This window comes from Canis lupus, chromosome 6, assembly GCF_048164855.1.
Source record: "Canis lupus baileyi chromosome 6, mCanLup2.hap1, whole genome shotgun sequence".
Lineage (NCBI taxonomy): Eukaryota > Metazoa > Chordata > Mammalia > Carnivora > Canidae > Canis > Canis lupus.
Window position 1 is genome coordinate 17,278,923 of NC_132843.1, and position 11,659 is coordinate 17,290,581.

Consider the following 11,659-nt stretch of genomic DNA (forward strand, 5'->3'; position numbering starts at 1 on the left):
TTTTTTTTTAAGATTTATTTATTCTTGAGAGACACAGAGAGAAAGAGAGAGGCAGAGACACAGGCAGAGGGAGAAGTAGGCTCCATGCAGGGAACCTGACGTGGGACTTCGATCCTGGGTCTCCAGAATCATTCCCTGGGCTGAAGGCGGCGCTAAACCCCTAAGCCACCCAGTCTGCCTGCAAACATGTTTCAAAGAATATGTCTGAAAAAAATATTCACTCTGATGCTACTGAAAACCATGTAGAATATTAAACAGATACATATACTGCATTTGTGTGTTTGCCAACACACATAAACCAAAACACAGAAAAATCCCACCAGTGGTTTGCTGGGCTCTGGTTTTCATATTTCTCTCCATGTTTAGCAGAAAATAGCTTTCTGTACATTTCTGTGCATCTTCCACATATCTCTAACTTTACAATTAGAAAAATTCCTTTAAGTATGTCTACTCAAGAATTAATGTTTGCATCAAATTTGCAAAAAATTGGCATTGCATCAAACACAAAATGTTTGAAAGGTACTCTCAAACAGTGCAGAATGCATGGCCTTCTGAGGCATCTAGTATGAAAATCCCAACTGAGATTCTGTTAAGCACACTCCTGTCTCATTATGGTTGCAAAGCTTCCACCTAAAAATAGCTTACTGTTACATAATCACTCACCACAGATTTATATATTTTATGTATCCTCGAAATAAATTTTTTTCAAGATAGGCCACAAGAGGTATAAACAATCATTTTTAAAAGCAGAGAAGTTTAATCATAATCTAAACAAATCTTATTTTGAGTTATTCAAGTCCTCTGTAGTTGAGAGGTCCGTTGATGAAAATAACTCCAGAAAGTTATACACAGAAGCAACACCTACCAAATCTAATTTTTAAGTGATTTTTTAAAAAAATTTACACAGTAAAATCCATTTTAAATGTATAGTTCAGTGAATTTTCACAAGTACACCCCCATGTAACCAGCACCACTACAAAGATAGATTATTTCTAGCCCTGCCCCCAATTCTCCTGGGCTCCTTTGTAGTCACTCTCCCGTTCTCCAACCACCCCCCCCACCCCCCCCCACCCCCCACCCCCGCCTCAGCAACCACTGCTCTGATTTCCAGAGCCATGCTTTAGGTTTGTCTGTTCTTGATTTCAAATAAATGGAATCATGTATGATGCATTCTTTTGTATCTGGCTTCTCTCACTAAGTACAATGTTTTTCAGAACCACTCATGTTGTTGCAAGTATAAGCAGCTCTCCTGCTGTTGCTGCTGACCATTTCACTATACAGCTACACCTTGACATCCAACTCTATTTTTTCTAATGCCTTCAGCTTGGTCTCTGGAAACATCTATGTATGTGGAACATTAAGTTCAGGAAGATGATAACCTGATTTTTACAGAATTTTGATGTTTTATTGTTTTAACAAGTGCTTTCATAGTTCTCAACCTAGGGCAAAAACAAACACTAAAATACGCTAGAATCACAGTTCAGTGGATTGTAACTCCATCTGAAAAAAAAACATTTAAAATATCTTAAAGCAGTGCTTCCTAAGTTTTCAAGTCATGGCACAAAGAGAAAACCATCTTTGGAGGGCCCTCGGAAGAGATCAAGCAGCGGGTTTGGGAGTCTGGCCATTCTAAGTTGGAAAGATAATTTATCTTAAGCTCTCTACTCAGGAAGCTCTGTTAAGATTTAGTTAAAGAACAAATATTCTTGTTTTAAAAATCTGTATTCGAGTTTACAGAAGATAAAAATCTTTTGAGCACATAAAATTACATGTAAAATAAAATATTGATGAAGCAAACAAAATGAGGTGAAAATCTCCAAAGTCCTAAAATAATGAATGTGGCTTATTTTCCCTTCAAAAGGAACACTTAAAATTTTTTGTTTTGGGGGGCGCCTGGGTAGCTCAGTGAGTTAAGTGTCAGCCTTCTACTCAGGTCATGATCCCAGGGTCCTGGGATCCAGCCCCACAACAATCAATGGGGCTCCCTGCTCAGCAGGAGTCTGCTGCTCCCTCTTCCTCTGCCCCTCCCCTGACTTGTGCTTGTGCTCTAATACATAAAGAGGAGTTCTGCTTTTCAAGCAACAAATATTCATCAACCACCTACACCATTACAGGCTGCAGAGGGTCACCAATGAACAAAATAGACTAAAAATCCCTGTGCTCAAAGAACTTACAGTCTACTGGGGGGAAACCAATAAGTAAAAATGTTTAGTGTGTTTAGTGTGGCAGAAAATACTGAAAGCAAAAATGAAGTTGGGAAGGGAAGGAAAGGCCTGGGAGACAGGATGACCAGAGAACTCATGATCAGGTTCCAACTGAGTTAAAGGCTTAAAAAGTAAGGGAAAAAAATCAAGCAAGGACCTGGGAGAAACATGTTCCAGGAAAAGGAACAGTGAATGTTTTGAGGCAGGAACAGGCTCTTAAGTCTGTGGAACAGAAGGGGACTGCTGTCCTCAGAACAAAGCAGATTGGTTGGATGGGAGGGGGTATATACTAAGCATAGCATAGGAGAGGCTGAGAGGTAGGCTAGCAGGGCCCTTCCCACAGGGCTCTGTAGGCTACTACTACCATAGCAATCAAGACTCTTTTCCTCCAATTGGATGGAAAGCCAACTGAGAGGTACCACGTTCTGCACTCAAACTTCATGTGGAACACTAACTTTGTTTCGGGATGATGCACTTTTAGAAAAAAACAGAGATCATTGAAGAATAAGAAAAGGAAGGATCTGGAAAGCCTGACAGTTAAAAGAACTTGGAGACGCTTGGCCTGGGAGAAAAAGAATTTACTGGTTGATCCAACTAGCTGAAGTATTGTCACAGGAGACAGAACATGTTTTTGTGGTACTGCAGAATGCAGACATGAATTAAAAGAAAAATGGAATAAGCTTCACCTTAACGTAAGGTTTAACCTTCCTACAGTGGAATGGGTGGTCGTAAGAGAAAATTCATGTATAATAGTAGTAGTATCAGCAGGAAGTGCAGGAGCTGGTATCTAGCTGTGTTTATGCCAAATGTTACGATAAATACTTAGCATACTAGCTCATACAATCCTCCCACAATCCTATGAGGTAGGTGCTGTAAACAATGATGAAACTCAAGCTTCTTGAGATTACATGATCCGCCTAGGATCACATAACTTAAGTGACAGAGCTGGTATTCAAACCAGGTCTGTGTGACTCAGACACGAAGCTTGTAAGTACTGGAGTACACTGCCTGTATATCCATTGATGACAGCGTTCATAAGCATGTAAAATGACGGTCTAGCTAGGCAGGAAGCTAAACAGAGGATTCTTGCAAATGGAAGAAAATTCAATGACCCTCTAAGATCCTTTTGATAACTTTGTGGTTATATTTTCCCCAATTTTCTATCTTATTTTTAAAATTTTCCATTGACTTCAAGGTTTATAGAAATTTTATACTCAATATGGCTAAAGATCAAATAATAATTTCCTTACAGAATACGTTAAATTCTCTGTTCAATTCTAATGCTCAGGTTAATCATTTTCTGCTTTTGATATATTACTTTATTAGTTCCCATGGACAGGTGAAGGTAGGCTTGACCTAAGTATATCAATTTCTTTGTTTCATATTTTATATCTGTGGTGATTCAAATATATCTTAAGTTTTCCTATGCTGACTCTGTACAGAAGATAAAATTCTTCTCAATTAAGCAATGATCTTTCAAAATACAATGGCAAGGCAACATGTGCTATCTAAAGTACAGAAAGATAATGAAAATAAAGGTAAAATATTGATATTTAGACCTAAGCCAAGTCTTAAGTCCACAGAAACCAAGAATCATCCTTGCTTTATGCAGCTGCTTTTTTTTAACTGGAGGGAAAAAGAGAGGACACCCGGGAGACTGTGTGCCCTCTACCACACTTCAACAGGGCAACTTTTCAATGGTCTTAAAAATAAAAGAAAATCATGGCTCTGCAGAGCAATTATGGAATGATGTAGGAAGAGACAGTCTGCCAACCCTGGGATTGACATTTGGATCTAAAAGTGACTAACTTTACTTATCACAAAAACTTTTTCCATACTTCTCACCCATCCAGGATGGCTACTATATCAAAACAACAAGAGAAAAACAACTGTTGGATAGGATATAGAACAATATCCTTATGCACTGTTAGTAGAAATGTAAAATGGTGTAGCCACTACAAAAACAGTACAAGTCCTCCAAAAATGAAAAAGAGAACTATATGATCCAGGAATTCCACTTCTGAGTTCATCATCACAGGAACTGAAAGTGGAGACACAAAAACGTATCTGTATACTCAACGTTCATAGCAGCATTATTCACAACAGACAAAAGGCATCAACACAAGTGCAACATGGATGCATGAACGGTTAAGGAAAATGTGTGTATACACACAACGGAGTATCATTCAACCTTAAAGAGGAAGAAAATTCTGACACCTGCCATACAATGTGGATGAACCCAAAGGCATTATGATAAGTGAGATGAAGCAGGCACAAAAGGACAGAGTAATTCCACCTATTGGAGGTTCCTAAAGTGGTCAAATTCAGGGAGACAGCTAGTAAGAATGGTGGTTGCCAAGGGCTGGGGGAAGAAGAGAATGGGGAATTGCTGTTTAATGGGTAGAGAGTTTCAGAGTAGATGAAACTAAGAGATGGAAAGAGATCTAGATGATGGTGATGGCTGCATAACACAAGGTTCCTAATGTTACTGAACTATGCATTTACAAACAGTAATGATAAATTTTATGCTCTCTGTATTTTACCACAAAAAAAAAAAAAAAAAAGGAAAACCCTTTTCCAAATATTGGTCTAAAATACATAGTAAGTCTGATTTGCATGAATATGAAAAAAAAAAGGGAGGGTTCAATTTAACATTTGCCATATATTTTAACTTTGGCCCTTGAAACTATTACAAAGTCATTTAATGCCAAAATGCATATATCCTCCACATAAAAGAAAACCACAGTATGGAGTACATATCTAGTTCTAACACTATATAACAACTATTTACTTAGTATTTACTACTTGCAGATAAATCCCAAAACACAATCATCACACTTGAATGGACTCTGGAGTACAACCACATTTAAGTAATTCACAAGAGAATGCTGTCATCCAGTGATTTCCAACTGGGAGGCTATATTTCTAATAGGGCAGTAGGGTAGGACCTACAAATGATGGAGCCTACCACAGATACTGCGGACAAGCCACTAATCTGGCTCTGAATTCTCTTAAGGCCAAAACAGAAAGAGAAATACAATTATGCCCTTTTAATTGTCCACAAGGAAAAAAAATGTATCAGTTCTTTAGGGAAAACAAACTCCCTCTTTGCCCTTAGCTCTAATTTCTTTTTCAGGGTAATATATAGGGGAATAAGAGTATTAAAGGGCAAAATAATAATTTCATTAAAGCTAATTTTTTTTTTTGAGATGCCCCTCAATAGAAATTGAGCGAGTAATTCCAATTTACAACTCGGCAAGGGCTAGTTTTCAGAAAATTAAGAAAATATAGCTCAGGCTATAGCATTCTGACAGTCTAATTTTAGGACAAAATACAGAATATTTGGAAAAACGGATGAATTCAGTATCTTCTAAAAATGTGACCTCTCTCAAGTAAAATTTTCAAAAAAAAAAAAGACAGCATCTCCCGCTGAGAGCCTGGAATACAGGTATTATGTGCAAAACCTGAAGACACTGCAATATACTCGGCCATTTGCTTATTTCTAAAGTTGGTATCCTTTTGTCAAATTGAGAAATTAGCTAGTAGATGGCCACGTCAGCTTTGAAACAAGGAGGACTATCTTCTTTAATGCATAAGTTTTCCTAATTCAGGTTGTGTGTGATACAGTGGGGTTGTTCCTCAATTTGGAGGCAGAATACCGGACTTAGCTCTAAGTGTAGCCCCCACTTAGCTACAAAAACGTGGGGAAGTAGCTGCCTCTCTCTTCAAGCCTTTCTCTCCTTATTTGTAAAACAAAGATGAACAGATCAATTACATCACCATTTCAAACTGTGTTTTATGAAGGTGCCTTAGCAGATAAGGTGCTTTTACTTTTGTCTTATATATAGTCTACATCTTATGTATCTGCCTTTAGGCCCCAGTGAAATCTTTGAGGATCACCAGACTAGATGCTTTACAATCTAAGACTGATTCTATGACTTTGAAATTTTCAACTAATCCATAATATAAACTACAATAACAAAAATAAATGAAAAAATTCAAAACTAAATCATTTCTCTTGCAAGTAAGATATTTCACAAGTTTAATTTTTAATTAACAACAAAATCTCCTTTGTAGAAACATTATTTTAAGTGAAGGGTGGTATCTCATATAAGCTCAAAAAGGTAGTATCATGAATGTAGCAAGTAATAAATAGGTAACAATGTTACTATAGGATTATATTTCGCCACCAGATGAAAAACCCCATCTACCAGAGAACAGACACCTCTCCTGAATCTCAACCACTGAGCACAACTTCTGTGCTTCCTCTCATTCCTATGACACCTATTGCTTCCCATCAGGGTTTCTTTGATCCAGCACCCCATGCCACAAACCACTTTTACTCTACTTCTCTGTCCCTGAATTGAGCGCAAAATCCTTTCAAGATATTTTTCTGAAAATAAAGGAAAGATTGTCTCATAAAACTAATGGCTTTATCCTTACACCACTCAAGTCTCACAGCAACTCCTGAAGTAGAGGGAAAGGGTCTGTGTTAATTCTGTGTTACAGAGGAGGAATATGAGGCCTTGGAATAAGTCACCCAGAGTCATACAGCAAGAAGAGGAGGGTCATTAATCCTGGAGTCTGTGCCTCAGGACTCCAAATAAGAGCAGATCTATAGTCTACCATCTATGCTTTCTTCCTAGGCCCTGTCCATAGTCCCCTGACATCATCATCAGTAGTTGGATAGATTATGTGAGGAGTTAACAAAGATCATATAGTAAGTAAAGGTGAACCTCTGAGCATCTTAAGAAAATCAGATACAGTTTATCTACTTTCTCACCTTTGGTGCTGGAGCCAAGGCTGTGAGGAAAAAAGCAAGGTGGAGTAAACTGATCAGATCATAGAAAAATCCTCTTAGTATGGGGGAGAACATTGGAAAGACATTGAAAAAAAGAGAGAGAAAGCAAGGGAATAATGATCATTCTCCCACCATGCAGACTGTCAAGAGTCAGAAAAGAAGTTGTGAAGGTGAAGAAAAGAGGAAGAAAGTGAGAAGCAAGTCTGGAAAGGAAACAGAAATGCCAACCAATGAAAACAAGAGTCAGGTAAGAGACAGAAAAAAAAAAAAAAAAATGGAAGTAGTTAAAACCCCGGCAAAAGTTTTACATGTTTTAAATATCAAAAGGGCAGTACTCTACATATGTAAGCAGTCCTCAGTCTGGAAAACTGAAGTCTAGGAATGCATTATTAAAGTCTGTAAGAAAATCAAAGTCATGGATAAAGCTGCCAGAAATATATTAACTCAATTATAAAATACTAGAATTACAAAACATACAACTTGAAATATGGAAAATAAATTTTGAAAAAATTATCCACTTCAAAGAGACAAGAGAATAATAAATGTAGAGATATTAGGGGAAAAAATAAACTGAAAGTGATAGAGGTAACTATAAAAATTAAAAAGATGAGGGGGATCCCTGGGTGGTGCAGCGGTTTAGCGCCTGCCTTTGGCCCAGGGCGCGATCCTGGAGACCCAGGATCGAATCCCACGTCGGGCTCCCGGTGCATGGAGCCTGCTTCTCCCTCTGCCTGTGTCTCTGCCTCTCTCTCTGTGACTATCATAAATAAATAAAAATTTAAAAAAAAATTAAAAAGATGAAACAAATAACAAAGCTAAAGAGAGTTCTTTGAAAAATATTCCAATAAACCAAGCCTTAAAGAGACTCATTTTAAAGAGAAATTTATTGGAAGATCCAAATAAATATTAGGAAAAAAATGGAAAACATCAGGAAAAAATATGTAATTACAGATCCAAAATAAGTTAAAAAGACAATATAAGACTACAATGAACAGCCTTATAACAATAAATTTCAAAACTTAAATGGAAAATAATTAACTTGTTAAAATTGACCCAACAAGAAACAGAAAACTAAAATAGTCCTATAACCATTAAATATTTCTAACTAATAGTTTAAAAAAATCTCAGAAAGATAACTTTACAAGAAGGAACAGATCACTTTAATTTTATATAAGCTCTTCCAGGATAAAAAGAGAATACTACAGTATTCTCCAATAAAGAATACTCCAGTATCCAGTAAAGAATACTTTACTGGCTTTATGAAGCCAGTAAAACCTGGATACTAAAGACTGATGAGAACAAAACAAAGAAATTAAAAGCCAATCTCACTCATAAATAGATGCTAAAATCCAAATAAACCAAATTGAGGTGAACGTTAAAGATAATACAATGACCAAATTAGGTTTATTCCAGGTAAACAAAGATGGCTTATCATTTAAAAAGTCTAAAAATATAATTTGAAAAAAAAAAAACATAAATTTGCCACTTTAATAAAGAAAAACCTTATGATTCTTATTAAATGCAGAAAGAATATGATAAAATGGAACCCCCTTTCATGATTTAAAAAAAAAAAAACTCAACAATATAAGAATGAAAAAGAACTTTGTTATTCTAGGAAATGGTATTTACTAAGTATCACTCTTAATAGTGAGTCGTTGGAAGTTAGAACTGTGCCTTTTTTAAAAAACAAGGATTGATTCCCACCATCTCAGCTTCTGTTCACCACTGTCCTAAAGGACCTGGCCAATACATTAGGAACATGAAAATGAGATGTAAGAATTGAAAGAAACAAACAAACAAAACTGTAGTTATTCATAGATTATGACTGTCTATAGAAACCAAATCAGTCTGTCTTCATTATTTCTACTTTTTCGCTTCCCATTTAATCTGCTGCTTATTGCCATTTAGCTTCTCCCTAGGTCATGCTTCTAGAACTCCCCTCATCAAAGACCAATAGTGAACACATCTTAGTTTGTTACCTCAAAATTTCGACCCAATTGTCCCCACTGGCCTCCACTGTTCTGGACTTTTCCTGCCTCTCCAGCTGTTGCTGCTTAGTGCTGTCCACGGGCTTTCTTTTCTCTCACGTGTCTTTTAATATCAGTATTCAATCCTTTGATTTCAAACTTTTTAAGCTGTATGTCTCCTGGGTGATATTCTTTACTGAACAAGTTCCATGTTTATGTAGGTGACCTCCAATACCAACGATCTGTAAATTTTTATTGGATGAGTAAGGCTGCCCTTATTTGGATGTCATCATGTAGGAAGGTGAACTCATCCTCCCCCTACTCCCTTTACTCCCTCCTTTAGTCACCTTCCATCCAATGATTTATCCACCGTAAGCCTGGGAGTCAGCTAGGACTCCATCTTCTCCTTCATTCCTCACTTATTCAACTATCATCAGCTCCTAGGAGGTTATCTTTGGTAGCCACCAGCTAGGTTCAGACTCTGATTATCTCTCTCTTGAATTCCTGCACCTGGTCACCCTGTTTTGAGGACTTCCTCTAATCCTTCTCATAAGGAGCAAATCTGATTAAATCTCTCCCCTGATTAAAATCTTTCACTCATTCTAACTTACCTTGGGCATTCCTCTTTAGGCATATTTGATAAAACTTTTCAAGAAAACCCTTCTATTCATCTAGCCTTGACTGGTTTAGCAAGATACCTGACGAGGTAAACACTATGTAAATACTTATTAAGGAAGTTTTTACATAAAATAATAGATATCAATCAATGGTGGAGCATTATAAAAATGTATATGGGTTATAGCCTTATTACTCAAGTTAAAATGAAAGGAAAATTATGTCTGCCTATAACTCATGCAAAATTCATCAGATAGCATAAAAATTAGGCACTGTACTAATAGGAATACAAGTCAAATACAATTGCATGCAGGTTACAGACTTGGTACCACTGTGATACAAAAAGTTATCAGGAAAAGATCCGGGGTCATACCAAGCATGACAAGGCTAAAATCACACACACACACACTCTTTTTTCATACTGCTGAAATAATTACAATCTTAAGTATTTTTGTTCAAATACTTCACAAGTTATCAAAATGAAACCTGCTTCATGCTACATAAACTTCATATTAAAAACTTTTAAAAACAGTAAGAACATTTAACTTACATCCTACCTGTTTCCAAAATTAACTTGTAGTCTATTTCCTGACTATACATACAAGCTGAAAGTTTAGGAATAAAATTATGGACCAAGTAAAAAAAAAAAAAATCTAGATTTCTAATTTTTAAAGGAATTAAAAATTTTTATGATCCTCACAGAGCTTAAAAACATAACTATATATTTGAATACTAAGATACTAATTCATAAAAGCCTATTAAAAGAATACAGATGACAAATATAAATTGTACAAAGCTCAGAGCACATACTATTGCATAATTACTTTATCAGTTATCTTCTGTACAATATTCTAAACATGCTTGACTTTATATATTACCCTGTAGTAGTACATGCATGTGCTTTTAATATGGAAAATCTAATGAGCTTTTTAATTTTCCCTCATTTTGCAAGATGCACAAGCGAAGGAACAGAGATTATGTAGGTCACTTTCACCCTCAATGAAATTCCCTAAAATTAACTTTTAAAGAGGTTCTAAAGAGGGGAGACCAGAGTCTTGCTATCATATTCACAATGACACAAATGCCTTTAAGATCCCAGTCTAGTAAAAGTAGTACCAGGACAAAAGCTGAAATACCTCTCTGGTCATCATGTTCAGATAGAATATCTACTCAGTCAAAACCAACCTAACTACCAAAGTTATCAGCTTCTCGCTGAAATCAAACATTATTTGGACCAGCGATTAACTTCAGTGTGTCCTCAAACTGAAAAGAAAATTTACATTTAGATCCCCATATTCTAGCCTACACATTCTTCCACCAACACACATTTCAAGCATTTTTCTCTTTTGAAAAAGATTCCTAAGTTACTCCATGTCTTTAAAACAAAATGCCTTCATTCCATCTTTGAGCCTAATTGAAATTAAGAAACTTTTAATAGCTTTAATAACTCTCAAAAGCTGTACTATGCTCCTCTCTGGCATCTTTCCTTTCTTACTACCCTCTCTCCAAATCCAGAAAAAACCAGCACAACAAAAAACACAAAAACAACTAGCCACATGCTCTGAATGCTAGGGAACGTGATTCTCCACTGGTTTAGGCTACAAAGAAAGCCTATGAGTAATCAAAAATCCTAATCAAAACAAAGTTAAAAGCTCTCTCCCTCCCCACTCCTCAACCCCAGTATAATTTTCCCTTTTTCTCTTTAATCCACTCATGCGTTTCCTTGGAATTTTAGCGGCCTCACACAGCGGATGGTAAGTTCATCTCAATGTCAGCCAGGGCAGAGACATGCAAAAAATCACTAACTTGGAAGGTTATTTAGGACAATAATGTCTTTCACTGCCTTACTCCTCCCACTCCGGCCCCACTTGACCTACTACCAATATTTAGCTGGGGGGGGGGGGGGGGAGCTGTCCACTGCCTTTCCCCCCAGTGGCTCTCCCTGTGGGAACCCGACACAAGTACACAGGCGGCAAGGAAGACCCTGGCCAGGCTGCGAGGGTCCCGGCTTCACGCACCCCTCCCCACTCGCCCGAGGCTGCACTCACGCGTCCAACTATTCTTGGATCTAC

At 37.0% G+C, this 11,659-nt stretch overlaps 1 protein-coding gene across 10 annotated transcripts in view; it reads right to left on the reverse strand.

The window, feature by feature from the left end:
* OSBPL1A (oxysterol binding protein like 1A) overlaps positions 1-11,659 on the reverse strand; it is a 227,569-nt gene that overhangs the window by 101,830 nt on the left and 114,080 nt on the right. Inside the window, exon 1 of one of the 10 annotated variants that reach the window (XM_072829067.1) lies at positions 11,636-11,658. The exons of the other annotated variants lie outside the window; for them this stretch is intronic. The gene's annotated coding sequence lies outside the window, so the exon portion shown is untranslated. Of the gene's footprint in view, positions 1-11,635; position 11,659 lie in introns of those variants that run through there. 10 annotated transcript variants of the gene reach the window in all.